Here is a 12,649-nt window from a genome sequence, read left to right on the forward strand (position 1 = left end):
GCCAGGTGAGGGCTTTAAGCGGGAGAAGATGGGTCTGGCTGCTGTACAGAGAGTGATGTCTGGGGGAACGAGAGTAGAGGCAGGGCGCTGACTGGCAGGCTGCTGCATTAGTCCTAGCAAATGAGAGTGCCTTTGACTTGGGTGTCAGCAGTGGAGTTGGTGAGAGTGGTCAGATTGGGGATACATTTGAAGGAATTCAAATATAGAATTTACTGATGGATCGAGTATTGGGGTGGAGAAAAGAGGGAATGATTTCTAGGGCTTTGGTTTGAGCAACTGGTGTGTGGTGGAGGGAAGCCTAGAAGGTAGGGGCAATTTTACTACTGTACCTTCTTTTTTTGTTTTTGGCCATACCATGCAGCATATGGGATATTAGTTTCCCGACCAGGGATCGAACCTGTGCCCCCTGCATTGGGAGCACAGAGTCTTAACCATTGGACCACCAGGGAAGTCCCACTACTGTTCCTTCTTACATTCCTATCAACAGCTTGCAGGTCTCACTGGGGCTTGTGACCCAGGTGCCAGTCAGAGCCTGTCCCATCAACCTGTCCCAGGTTTTGATGGGGTAACTGAGCCATTATCCACTAAACTCCTTTCCAACCTCGAAATTCTATGATTTTAAGGTGACTATGTAGGACCCCAAAGTATTCGAATTTTAAAAGGAGACTTTTCAAAGACAGAAGAAGAATCAATCTGTAAAGGTAGAGGTGTTTGCGGGGCAGACTTCCAACTGGCCACCACTCACACTAGCATCCTCACCCCCAAATCCTTGTCTCTGTACACCAACGGGTTGCACATTCACCCAGACGTGCTATTTTTTTGAATTAACGAATTTGGTTAGATGTCACCACGTGTTTATGAACCCACAGTGCTATTCACTCAAAATAAAGCCATACAATATGAGTACAAGAAGGAACCTTTATGGAGCAGCTGCTCTGACTCTTAGTTGCCCTGATAAGGGAAGCGGAGGGTAAGCTGCTATGTGATGGTCCATGATATGATCACACAGCTGGCTGGTGATGGATGTGGACCTCGAGCCCAGGCTCTGGGACTTCCGGCCCAGGGTGCTTCCCACAAGTAGGGTCTCTGCCCCTGGGATGAAGCAAGGGGTCATGCAGGGTGAGGACCTGACATCAAAATAGGTCTCAGATTTCTTCTTGCAGTGACTGCAGACTCACGCCGTTTTCTGCTCTGTATGACCTTATCATACCTCCCAAGAGCTCAAAGCTCTTTTCATAAATACAGTAGCATCGATCTCCACTGCCATTCATTCAATCGACCAACATTCCAGCGGCCAGCTCAGCGGGTACCAAGGATACAAAGAAGAACGGGGGCGTGTCTTCATATGGTTGATTCATTTTGTTGTACAACAGAAACTGATACAGTATTGTGAAGCAATTATACTCTAATAAAGATCTATTAAAAAATTAAAAAAATAAAGGTGCTGCCAGCATCTGTGTGTGGTAGGTGGCATGGGGGTGGAGGACATGCTGACATTGACAATTCCAATGCAGTGCGTTCGGTTCGGAGCTGTGATGGCAGTGTGCCCAGGGTCCCGTGGGATGGCCCAACACTGACAGCAAAGAAGGGTAGGTATTGAGCCCTGGGCTGCACGGAGGAAGTAACAGGAGTTAAACAGGAGAGAAGGGAAGAGTGCTGAAGGCGGTTTCAGGAAAAGGGAACAGCGTGTGCAAAGGCCAAGAAGGAAGGCAGAACTTGGCACATTCGAAAAATTGCCAGTACTTGATACCGTGGAGCGCGGAGGCAGAAGTGTGGACGGGATGGAGAAGTGGGCGGGGCCAGGGACTGTCACTCCACGATACTGGCGCTTGAATCTGAAGCGGAGTGAGATGCCCAGGCCTTCACGCTATTTGCTCCAGGGCCAAGAAATATCTCCTCCTCCAGGGCGGAAGCTTAACCAGGAGTGAACAGCAAGGATAGTATTAAAAGTTTAGGGATTGGTGGAAAAGGCAGCCCCGAGCGGGCTGAGTCGAGGAACAGGGTCTTCCTCTTCTCTCTTGGGAGCACCTGGTGCCTCCACCTCCTTCTGTATCTTACCTTTGCCTCCCCCAGTGACTCTCTTTCCCACCAGCCTGAGTCATGCGTGGAGTCCAACCAAGACAACCCCTGTGGAAGGCATAGGCTCAGCAGAAGACCTTAAGCCCATTAATCACAAGGTATCTGGCACCTAGTAGGTGCTTAATTTCTTGTGTGTGTGTGTGTGTCATATGAATGAATGAATGAATGCATCAGTGGGATTCTTTGCTTTGTGTCTCTTCCCCTTTCTCTCATGTGCCAGACCCCAACTCTGATTGGCTGGGGTTGGAGAGAGAAGAGCCCTAGCGGGGTTTGTGTGCCAGATGCTTCAGACGAGTCACCAACCTTTATCCTCACGACACCCTTGCGGTCAGTACTGCCAATCCACAATTTTTTACCCCAAAGCCAGGTGTTCTTCAGGATTCTGATTTTCTTTTTCTAAGATTTTGGAAAGGTGATACGACATAATATACGTTTTATGATAGCAAGCCCTCAGTGGGTGGGAGGGGCACCTTATAATCAAACACATAAACCCTTTCTGCCGTGTAATATGAGAAAATTCACATTAAGTAGTAAAACACATAACCTCAGGTCAGCTTAGGTCAGGTCTTGCTGCCGAGTGAGTTACAAAACGCTTCTGGTTTTCAGAATGTGGGAGTTTGGAAATGTGGACAAGAGAGTGTGGACCTGTGAAATCCTCACTTTTTGGATGAGGCAACTGAGATTCCCAGAGTCACTCTAAGCAGAAAGGGGAGTCGGGATTAGGGACACGACTGTGTCCAGCTCCAAAACCCACGTTCTTTCTATGCCACCTTCTGGGCTCCTTGCCTTGTCTGCCGCCCAATGCAAAAAGGAGTGGGGCAGACCCCCGCGGATCCTCAGCAGCCCCAGCAATTCGGAGACCAAGTTTGGAAAAAAGAGTTTTCTTTCTGGAACAGCAATGCCTCCATCTACTGGACGTATCTGAGAATGACATCTGACTCACCCAGAGAATGACGTTTACTTGCCTGGTGGTGGCCTCTATAAAGGGCAGTGGAATTGGCTTTCCCTCTGTAACCATGCATGCCATATTTCAGGGAGCAGAAAGCTGCTACTAAATTACCTCTGTGTAATCCCTCTTTCAAAACAAAACAAAACAACCACAACAGTAATAATAATAATGAAATCCGTTTCACCCAATTGCCAGAAATTCTGGACCACTTTCACCGTTCTCAGTGATTGCAGTACCTCTTCTAAAACAAGACACCCTCTTTCTTCAGACTTTTCAGTGGTTCCCATCAATTACAGAAGCAACTCCATAGGCCTCCTTTTAACCACACCTGCCTCTCCAGCCATTCCCCATGCCATACACTCTCTGCTTTCGCTGGGCCCTTATCCTACTGTATCTTCTCTTATAGCACCTGGAACTGCCCGCTACGTTGCTTTGTTTGCTTGTTTCCTCAGCCAGACTCATAGCTCCTGTACATTTCAGGCTACCTGCAATATAGTAGGAGTTTGATCATTTTTGAGAGATGAAAAATGAGAGTGAATTTATTTCATTAACTTAAAACACCCCCAAATTTGTTCATCAGTTAAATGCACATACAGGAATCGTTGTCAGGCTCCTACATCTCAGGTAATTCTACTTTCAAAATTCTTTCTTGAATATGAAGTTTGGTAGAGGGCAGGATGGAGAGAGTTTGGGGATATTTATTTCCCTAAAGAAGGAAGATTATCAAAGAATATTCAGAATAAAGTGTTCCTCTAAGAAATGATTCCTTCCTTGAATTTCCCACAGCATCTTTTCTCAATGTCTTGAATTTCTCAAAATAAAACCTCAGAATGAGTTACCCAAGGAAACCAGAAACTGTACATAGACTATGGCACTTTAGAAGTTGGGGTAGGTCACAAAACAAACAAGAAATAGTTATCTTTTCAGGTATGTGTATTATTTTTGCAACAGCTTTATTTAGATATAATTTACATACCATAAAGTCACCTACTTAGAGTGTACAATTCAGTGAGTTTTAGTATATTTACAAAGTTGTGCAATCATTGCCACAATCAATTTTAGAACATTTTCATCATTCCCCAAAGAAACCCTGTACCCTTTAACTAACAACCTCCCATGCCCTGCTCCACCGTCACCCTTGGCAACCACTAATCTACTTCCTGTCTTTTAGGAGTTGCCCATTCTGGACCTTGAGGACAAATGGAATCATATAATATGTGGTGTTTTGTGACCAGCTTCTTTCACTTAGCATGATGTATTCAAAGTTCATCCATGCTGTAGTATACGCGTCGGTACTTCATTTCTTTTCATGGCTGAGTAATAGTCTACTGTATGGCTTTATCACATTTTGTTTATACGCTCATCAGTTAATGGGCCTTTGGTTGTTTTCACCAGCAGCTATAGTGCAGAGCGCTACTACAAACATTCGTGGACAGGTTTTTGTATGGACGTAGTTTTCAGTTCTCTTGGGTATATACCTAGGAGGGGAATTGCTGCATCAAATGACACGGGTATGTTTATTTCCATCCCCTACTAAATACAAACACCCCCAGGGCAGAGTTTGAGGCATTCAACTCCTGGCCCAGTACTTTGTACATAAATGTTCAGTAAACGTTTATTGACTGGAATGAAGGAATGGATGATATTTGCAATTCTAACATGGAACATAGTAGAGAGTTGGAGGAATAGACAGGCAGCATCAGGAAAATGAATCTTTGGAAAAAACTCAAATCATGAACAATCTTGACACTGCCAAGTAAAATTGCAAAACGTAGTTCTCAGAAACCAGCTCCCCTTCTGTACAATGAAAGTAACACCATCCTTCAGAGTTGTGTCAAATTGCTTTCTATCTGGGGAGGCTTCAGACAGGCCTGAGACACACCCTAGGCACTCAACTAACGCTGTGCCGCTACTTAAATTCAGGATGGTCCCTCAACCGTCTAAGCTTTGACCTTCTGTGAAATATTGACTAGATTTAACCTTGAAAAGACTGGGTTTTCATCTCACTTCAGCTCTGTCTTTTGCTGCCCAATGTGAGGTCATTATACCTGTATCTACATTCATGATATCAATTTATTTTTAAAATGTTATTCTTTTAATTGAAGTATAATTGATTTACAATCTTATGCCCATCTCTGCTGTACAGCAAAGTGACTCAGTTACACACATAGACGTTCTTTTTTTATATATTCTTTTCTGTTATGGTTCATCACAGGATACTGAATATAGTTCCCTGTGCTACGCAGTGGGACCCTGCTGTTTATCCATCCTATATATAATAGTTTACATCTGCTAATCCCAAACTCCCACTCCATCCCTGCCTCCCCTTGGCAACCACAAGTCTGTTCTCTGTGTCTGTGAGTCTGTTTCTGTTTTGTAGATAAGTTCATTTGTGCCATATTTTGGATTCCACACATAAGTGATGTCATATGGTATTTGTCTTTCTCTTTCTGACTTACTTCACTTAGTATGAAAATCTCTAGGTCCATCCATGTTCCTGCAAATGGCATTATTTCATTCTTTTTTATGGCTGAGTAGTATTCCATTGTATATATGTGCCACGTCTTCTTTATCCATTCCTCTGTAGGTGGACATTTAAGTTGTTTCCATGTTTTGGCTATTGTGAATAGTGCAAAGCAGCAAGTTGAAAAGCACATGACTAATCTAGTGACTTTTGCTCTCAGGAAGAGCATCAGAAGTGCCATTCCCTCAGTCTTGCCTGGCAGCATCCCTACATCCCCATGGTGACCTGTGCCTACCTGGCTTCACACTCTGCAAGTCCACGGAGTTAAACTTTTGCCCTCAATTGGGGGCAGGATCGATCTTTCAAAAACACACTTTGTTTATTATTTAGATATCAAATAGACTCAATCTGTTGACCTTTTTGCAGAGTGTCATTCTTGAGATCGTTTGGGGATAAAAAACCAAGTGAGGGAGTTCTGTGTTTGTGATACTATCATGCTTAAATATGTCTAAAAATAGAATAGGCATCTAATTAAATACTTTTAATGATGGGTTAGATTTTGTTATGATTATCTCCGCAGTAAAACATGTTCAAAATGATACTCTCTAAATTTCAGAATATAAATGCATGTCAATTACTTTCAAGTTCAGGTACCAGCCTCAAGCTAGAACACAAAAATATCACCTAGCTCAGTTTTGCTTCACTAACTAGATAAAAATAGTATGTAATCAGTACATCAACTCAATGATCTAAAAATTGTTAGCCTCAGCCTATTATGTGTATAGACCATATAATTTCTGTAAACTGAAGGAGACTTCCAAAATATTTGAAACTTTCTAACCTAGTGAATCGGCCCAAAGTTTTTTTGTTAAAATCTTGCTTACACTATTCATTTGTTTCTTACCTACCCTCTTTCAATAAATAGAACAAAGGGGACGTTCTCATTTCCTGTTTGTGGAACAATCCTCCAACTAGTTCTTGTGAGAACCACGAAGTTTTATTGCAGGGGTCAACGAGGATCCCAAAGCTTCCCAATTTGTGGTGGCATTTGACAGTTCACAGACATGCTGCCCTCCAGGGGACCGCCAACAACTGAATCTCAGGACGCCTTCTCACCCCCATGCATCCCCTACCCAGTGCCTCCAAGAATCACAGCTAGGAATCTTCTCACTTCATCCCTGGGGGGCTGAGGAGGCAGAGTTTGTAGTTGGAACCGGACCCCATTTGGGAAAGATAGCCCATTCCTGTGCTTCCGTCATAGAAATACCTAGAACGAAGAGAAGGCCTGGAAGACGATCTCTACCCCTCTCTGCCACACAGCACACACATTGTCCTGTGGGCAGAGGTGTGCGCCGGGGAAGGCTGACCCAGGCAGGACCCCATGAGCCCACAACCTAAGGACATTTTCTCTGCCATCTTTCACCAATTATTATTGTTACTTTTCAATTAGAAGGGGAGGGAAAAAAAGTCAAGGGGACTTCCCTGGTGGTCTAGTGGTTAAGACTCTACGCTCCCAATGCAGGGGGCCCATGTTTGATCCCTGGACAGGGAACTAGATCCCACATGAATGCCGCAACTAAGGAGCCCACGTGCTTCAACTAAGACCTGGCGCAACCAAAAAAAAAAAAAAAAAACAACATTAACCAAAAACAGGTCAAGAGGGATGTGGGTGTGTATATTTCTCGGAATCCAGAGGCTCAGGGGGAAAAAAATCCATCAAAAATGTCCCTAGTACAAAAGTTGGCAAAACAAAAAGGACTCTCTGTCTCTCTTTTTTTCTTAAAGCTGAACTGTGTAACAGGAGAAATTCTCTCACAAGGGGAGAGTGTTCCTGAGCCAAGTTTAGGCCGAGGAAAACTTTTCCAGCATGTCAGGAATGAAGCCGACGTTCCATTAAGGAAAGAAAAAAAAAGTGCCGGAGGAAAGAGTAAGCGGGGAAAAGGATTCAGACGGAGCTTTAAATTCCAGACGGGGCCGCAGTTGAGAGCCCTCGGGAAGCTCCCTCTGAAGGGAGACAGCAGCCAATTTCTCCCTGGGGCTCCCAGCCCTAGTGGACATTTCCTGTTCTGCCCCTGGACATTCAAGCCAGAACTTACAAAACATCCTTTTCCCTCGAACCAAGCGTTTGGTTCGGAGACCCACCCTTCCCCACGTCGGTGATCTCAGCCCGCCCTCCCCTTCCTTCCACGGAACCCCTCCCAGACCAGAGGCGCTCGGCTTCCTAAGCAAAGATGATGGATCTGCTGTAGCAGGTGACGCCAAAGGGAGAGAGGAGACCCGGGGACCACCACCGACGAGGTAGGAAAAGGGGCTGGGTGTTCTGGGGTCATTTGGCATTTATTGAGCAAAGCGAGGCCCTTGAGCTTTAAGCCTTGGGCTGGGGACGTTTTCTGGTTGATGGGGGTGTGTGGTGAGTGAGTGAACTCCAGGGAGGTTGGGCATTTCTTTTCCCTCTCCCTTTCCAAATTTTACTTTAATTCTTGGGTCTCTGGAAGCACGTGTTGTTTCTCTGGTGTGGAAAGTGTTAGGGCAGAATTCTGGGAATTCCCTGATTTCTTTTTTCTTTTGCTTTCTTTTCTTGGAAAGAGAGGTCGTGGGGAGGGAGTCTTGCAATGTCAAGGAGGAGCATTCATAAATACATTCCTCTCTGAATAGATTCAGAGAGGAATGACCCACGTGCCTGTGCAAGGAAAAGGTATTTTCGCCTTGATGAGCTGGGGTCCAGCTGTTTCCCAGGACCTGGGTGGTGTGTCCTCCTGGTCCGCCATGCTTCCCCCTTCTCCCCCTCCAACTGTCATGGGGACACACAACTTGAGCTGTTTCTCAGGTCGGGGGATGTGGCACATGGCCCCAGTGCTGTGCATTTATGGGCAGAGCCCAGGTGTCCCTGGACACTTAGATGTCTGTGGCAGAGCTAACTGGTCTACCTGGAAGGCTGCATGTGGCTTGTTAGGGAATTGCCCCAGCAGCTGGTCACTGAGAAGTTAGCCTTGGCAACACGTGCTGCCATTGGACTGACCCAGAGAACTCAGCATGGCTTCTGCACAAGGAGTGCTCAAAATTTTATGAAGCAGTCATAAATGAAGAATTTCAAATGCCCTTCCTCTGAATTCCTATGGCTTTTTACTTCTCTGTAGCACTCATTTTGCTCCTTATCCACATACTGCCTTGCACTGTTCTCTAACAAGATAAATAAATGAGAGAGTGAATTGGACAAATGAGTCATAACCTATTACTTGGTGATCCCAAGACAGTTACTAGCTCTAGCTGAGCACTGGCTGTGTGCCCAGCACCATTGTAAAGGTGGCAGGTATCATCATCCCCATTTTACAGATGAGGAAACTGAGGCTGGAGACACAACTAGTGAGGGCAGAGGAGGGGTCTATACTGAGTCCAGGATGCGATGTTCTGAAACCAAGATTGGGGTTTGACCCTTGGTTCCCTCATTGCCTAGCTGGGTGATTTTGGACAAGTTAAATGTCCTCAGCCTCGGTTTCCTCATCTGCAAAGTGAGACAATAATAACCACACCTCACAGAGGTGTGGTGAGAGATAGATTCATTTTAAAGATTATTTTACTGAAGCAGGTCAAAACGTAGGCATGCTCTTCCCAGACCCTACTGTGTGCGTTATAAATGTGGAGGGATCTCTTGCAACTGAAAAGCCTCAGGGTTCTGTAGGAGGTAGCAATAGTGCCTTGTTAGGATTTGTACCTTAACGATGGACATTGGGGTTCACTTGCCGACCAGTACAAGCCTGTAGCCGCCAGTTCACTAGACTCTAAGCTCGCTAAGGGCAGGGTTCGTGTCGTATACACGTTCTGTATTCTGGATTCAACCAACCTCGGAACAAACACCCGCCCCCCAAAAAAAAATTCCAGAAAGTTCCCCAAAGCAAAACTTGAATTTGCACTGCAATTATTATTATCATTATTATCTTTTTTTGTGGTACGCGGGCCTCTCACTGTTGTGGCCTCTCCCGTTGCGGAGCACAGGCTCCGGACGAGCAGGCTCAGCAGCCATGGCTCACGGGCCCAGCCGCTCTGCGGCATGTGGGATCTTCCCGGACCGGGGCACGAACCCGTGTCCCCTGCATCGGCAGGCGGACTCTCAACCACTGCGCCACCAGGGAAGCCCCTGCACTGCAATTATTTACAAAGCATTTACATTGTATTTACAACTACTTGCATGGCACTTCCCTTGTATTAGGTTTTATAAGTAATTTAGAGATGATTTAAAGTATAAGGGAGGATGTGTGTAGGTTATATGCAAGTACTATGCCATTTTATAGAAGGGACTTGAGCATCAGTGGATTTTGGTGTCCGCAGGCATCCTGGAACCAATCCCGGGGGGGGCGGGGAAACCAAGGGACGACTATGTATTTGTCTCTCTTAGAAAATGTTTCTCAACCTGTGATTGAGGGACCTCATTGCCCTTCAGAAGGGTCGCAGGGTCCCCTTAGGGCAGGAGTTCAACAAAGCAGCTGTGGATGCTCCAGGAGCCTCCTCTTTCCACTCCTGACAAAGCAGCTCCATCTTTACCTGATTACATGTTGGGGTGCCCATTTGAAAGAAAGTTTTGAAAACAATGTTCAGAACTGCTTACCTGGGACAGGTAATGTTGTGTCTAGGGAGAAACTGACTGCTTACGGAACGGAGTTGATTTATGGAGGGATTTCCTGCTGGGCCCTGTCTGGGCTCTCACTTGGCCCTCCCCATCACCTTCTACTTAGTGACCATCTCCCACTCCGGGGAACCCACAGGAGGTGTGTGCCAAGCGGGATCGGGAAGTGAGCCCTTCTGTCCCAGGCAGCCGGTCCTCAGGTGCAGGGACAGACAAGGGGCGGGGCCCCAGAGAGCTTATATTATTACAACCTGGCCTCTCTCTAAGTCTTCTCGGAATGTGTCTTTCTCAATTCTGCTCACAGTGATGGACTGCCTGATCAATACTCATAATAGCTATGATTCATCTACCTTAAGAATGACAGCTTCCTTTCTGAGCCTGGCGCTGTGCTGAGCACATTACACGGATATGCTCAGGTAATCCCCACGAAAGCCCTGGAAGGCAGTTTCAGCCTGTTCCCCACTCTGCTGGTGAGCAGCGTGAAGGTAAAGGCGTTACATCACCTCACCAAGGGCACCCAGCCAGTTAGTGATGAAGGCGGGATTGGAGCCCCTCCCCCAAGCCTGATCCACCCCACCTTGAATATTTTTGCAGCCCCATTTGACAGAGGTAAGAGGGATGTTGTTGTGTGTTTCTTTCATATTTTTGGCAAAGGATGGTCCCTGAGAATAGGCTGGGAGGAACGGGGCCAGGACAGGACGTTCCATGGCGGAAGAGTACTGCTGTGAAAAAGTAGAGTCGGAATTCTTGTCCAAGCTGTGGCCCTGGGAGCGTCACCTGTCCTATGAGAGGTGACATGGGTTTAGTGGGAAAGAGCCAGCTCTATTGCCAGACTCCCCGGGCTCAAATCCTTGCTCTGCTCCATGTTAGCTAGATCATCTTCGGCGAATTTCCAAAATAAAGATATTCCATGTAGAGGGATGATAATAACCGCACCTATATCATAACGATATTATGATGAAATAACTCAGTCCACATAAGGCTGTGTCTGGCACATAGTAAGCACTCAATAAATATTTTATTATGTGTAAAAGAGGTTGGTTTAACCTTAGGCAAGTAGTTGGGTGGCAGGCTGGAAATAAGAAGTAACTAGTGTTTGAGATTGAAAAATGGACACCAGCAATGTCACCTGTGAGCTGGGGATGGGACGGTTGTGCCTGGACCCCAGCCAGGAAGGATCCAGAGTCCCTGAGAGACAGCTTAAGAACTACGAGAAAAAGCTTAGATGTTCTCTTAGAAGTTTAATAAAACTGAAACTAGTCTTCAGGATTGGACTTGCCAAATTGGACCCTCTGATTAAATGAAGTTTAACTTATTTATCTTTGTAGTTATGGAAATTAGTCCCACTTCTGACCTATTGTTATTTCCAAAACAAAAAACAAAAAAAAAAAGCTTGCTTGTAAATGCCATTGGCTGAACCACTTGTACTTTTGGAAGGATGACTTTAAGATTTCAAGCTGAGATATTAAATTTAAGAGCTAAATATAGCTGATAAAAAAAAAAAAAAACCAGGAAGGGCTCATGACTTATAAAAGAATTTTGTGGCTTTTTCAGAGAACAAATCCGTGAGCACCGCCTAAGTCTAGACTAAATTTGCAATGATTTTTAGAGGAGCATGCATCCATTTGCCGACTGTTACTGGAAGCAAAAGTATGCAAGAAATAAATGAGAGGTGGTTGTTTATTGAGCACTTACTATGAGTCAGGCATTGTGCTAATATGTACTATCTCACTTGTTTAACCCCCATGTCTGCCTATCAGGTGAGTACGGTTGATCCTTGAATAACATGGGTTTGAGCTGCGTGTGTCTACTTATAAGAGGAATTTTTTTCAATAAATACATACAGTATTTAAGTATCTATTGAAAAAACTACCCAACCTGGAGTTGGTTGAATCCACGGATGCGGAATCTCGGATACGGAGGGCTGACTCTGTGGAGGGTGGTGATCCCTAACCCCCTGTGTTTTTCCAGGGGCAACAGTACTACTATTATCCCCAGTTTGCAAATAAGGATAACAAGCCTTAGAGAAGGAAATAATATGCAAAAAAGCACACAGCTGCTAAGTGCCAGGGTAGGGATTCTACCTCAGTATGTCTGGCTTGGGTATGGGCCCTTAACTCTTACCTTATGGTAAATCTAATCCCCCCTGATTTAAGCCCTTTCTGTCTGTCTCAGGAGGGCTGTATTTGGAAGGGGGTGGAGTAACTCACAACCCTCTTAGGCATTTGGAGAGCAGGGCTCAGAAGATGCAAAGGGCACCTGACAGCAGAGGCCCAGTGCAGCTGCATCCAAGCCAGCAGACTGGGTCAGGCGGCCAGGCATGGGTAACCTCGTGAAGCAGGCTGTCTTCTTAACCTTTCTCCGTGCACTCCGAGAGGCCCACTGTCTCCAGGGATTTGTCCCTCCTTTTCTGCAGGGATCTCAGCACCTAATCCCCTCTGTGTCCCATATTTAAAATGGATCCTCTTATTTGCTGTCCATCCAACCCTCCTTTGACCAGTGCTTGACTTTCAGCAGACCATTGAAAAGTGACTAA

Source organism: Delphinapterus leucas, chromosome 21 (genome assembly GCF_059928025.1).
Source record: "Delphinapterus leucas isolate spDelLeu-1000000601 "Yukka" chromosome 21, BTC_Dleu_Yukka2, whole genome shotgun sequence".
Classification (NCBI taxonomy): Eukaryota; Metazoa; Chordata; class Mammalia; order Artiodactyla; family Monodontidae; genus Delphinapterus; species Delphinapterus leucas.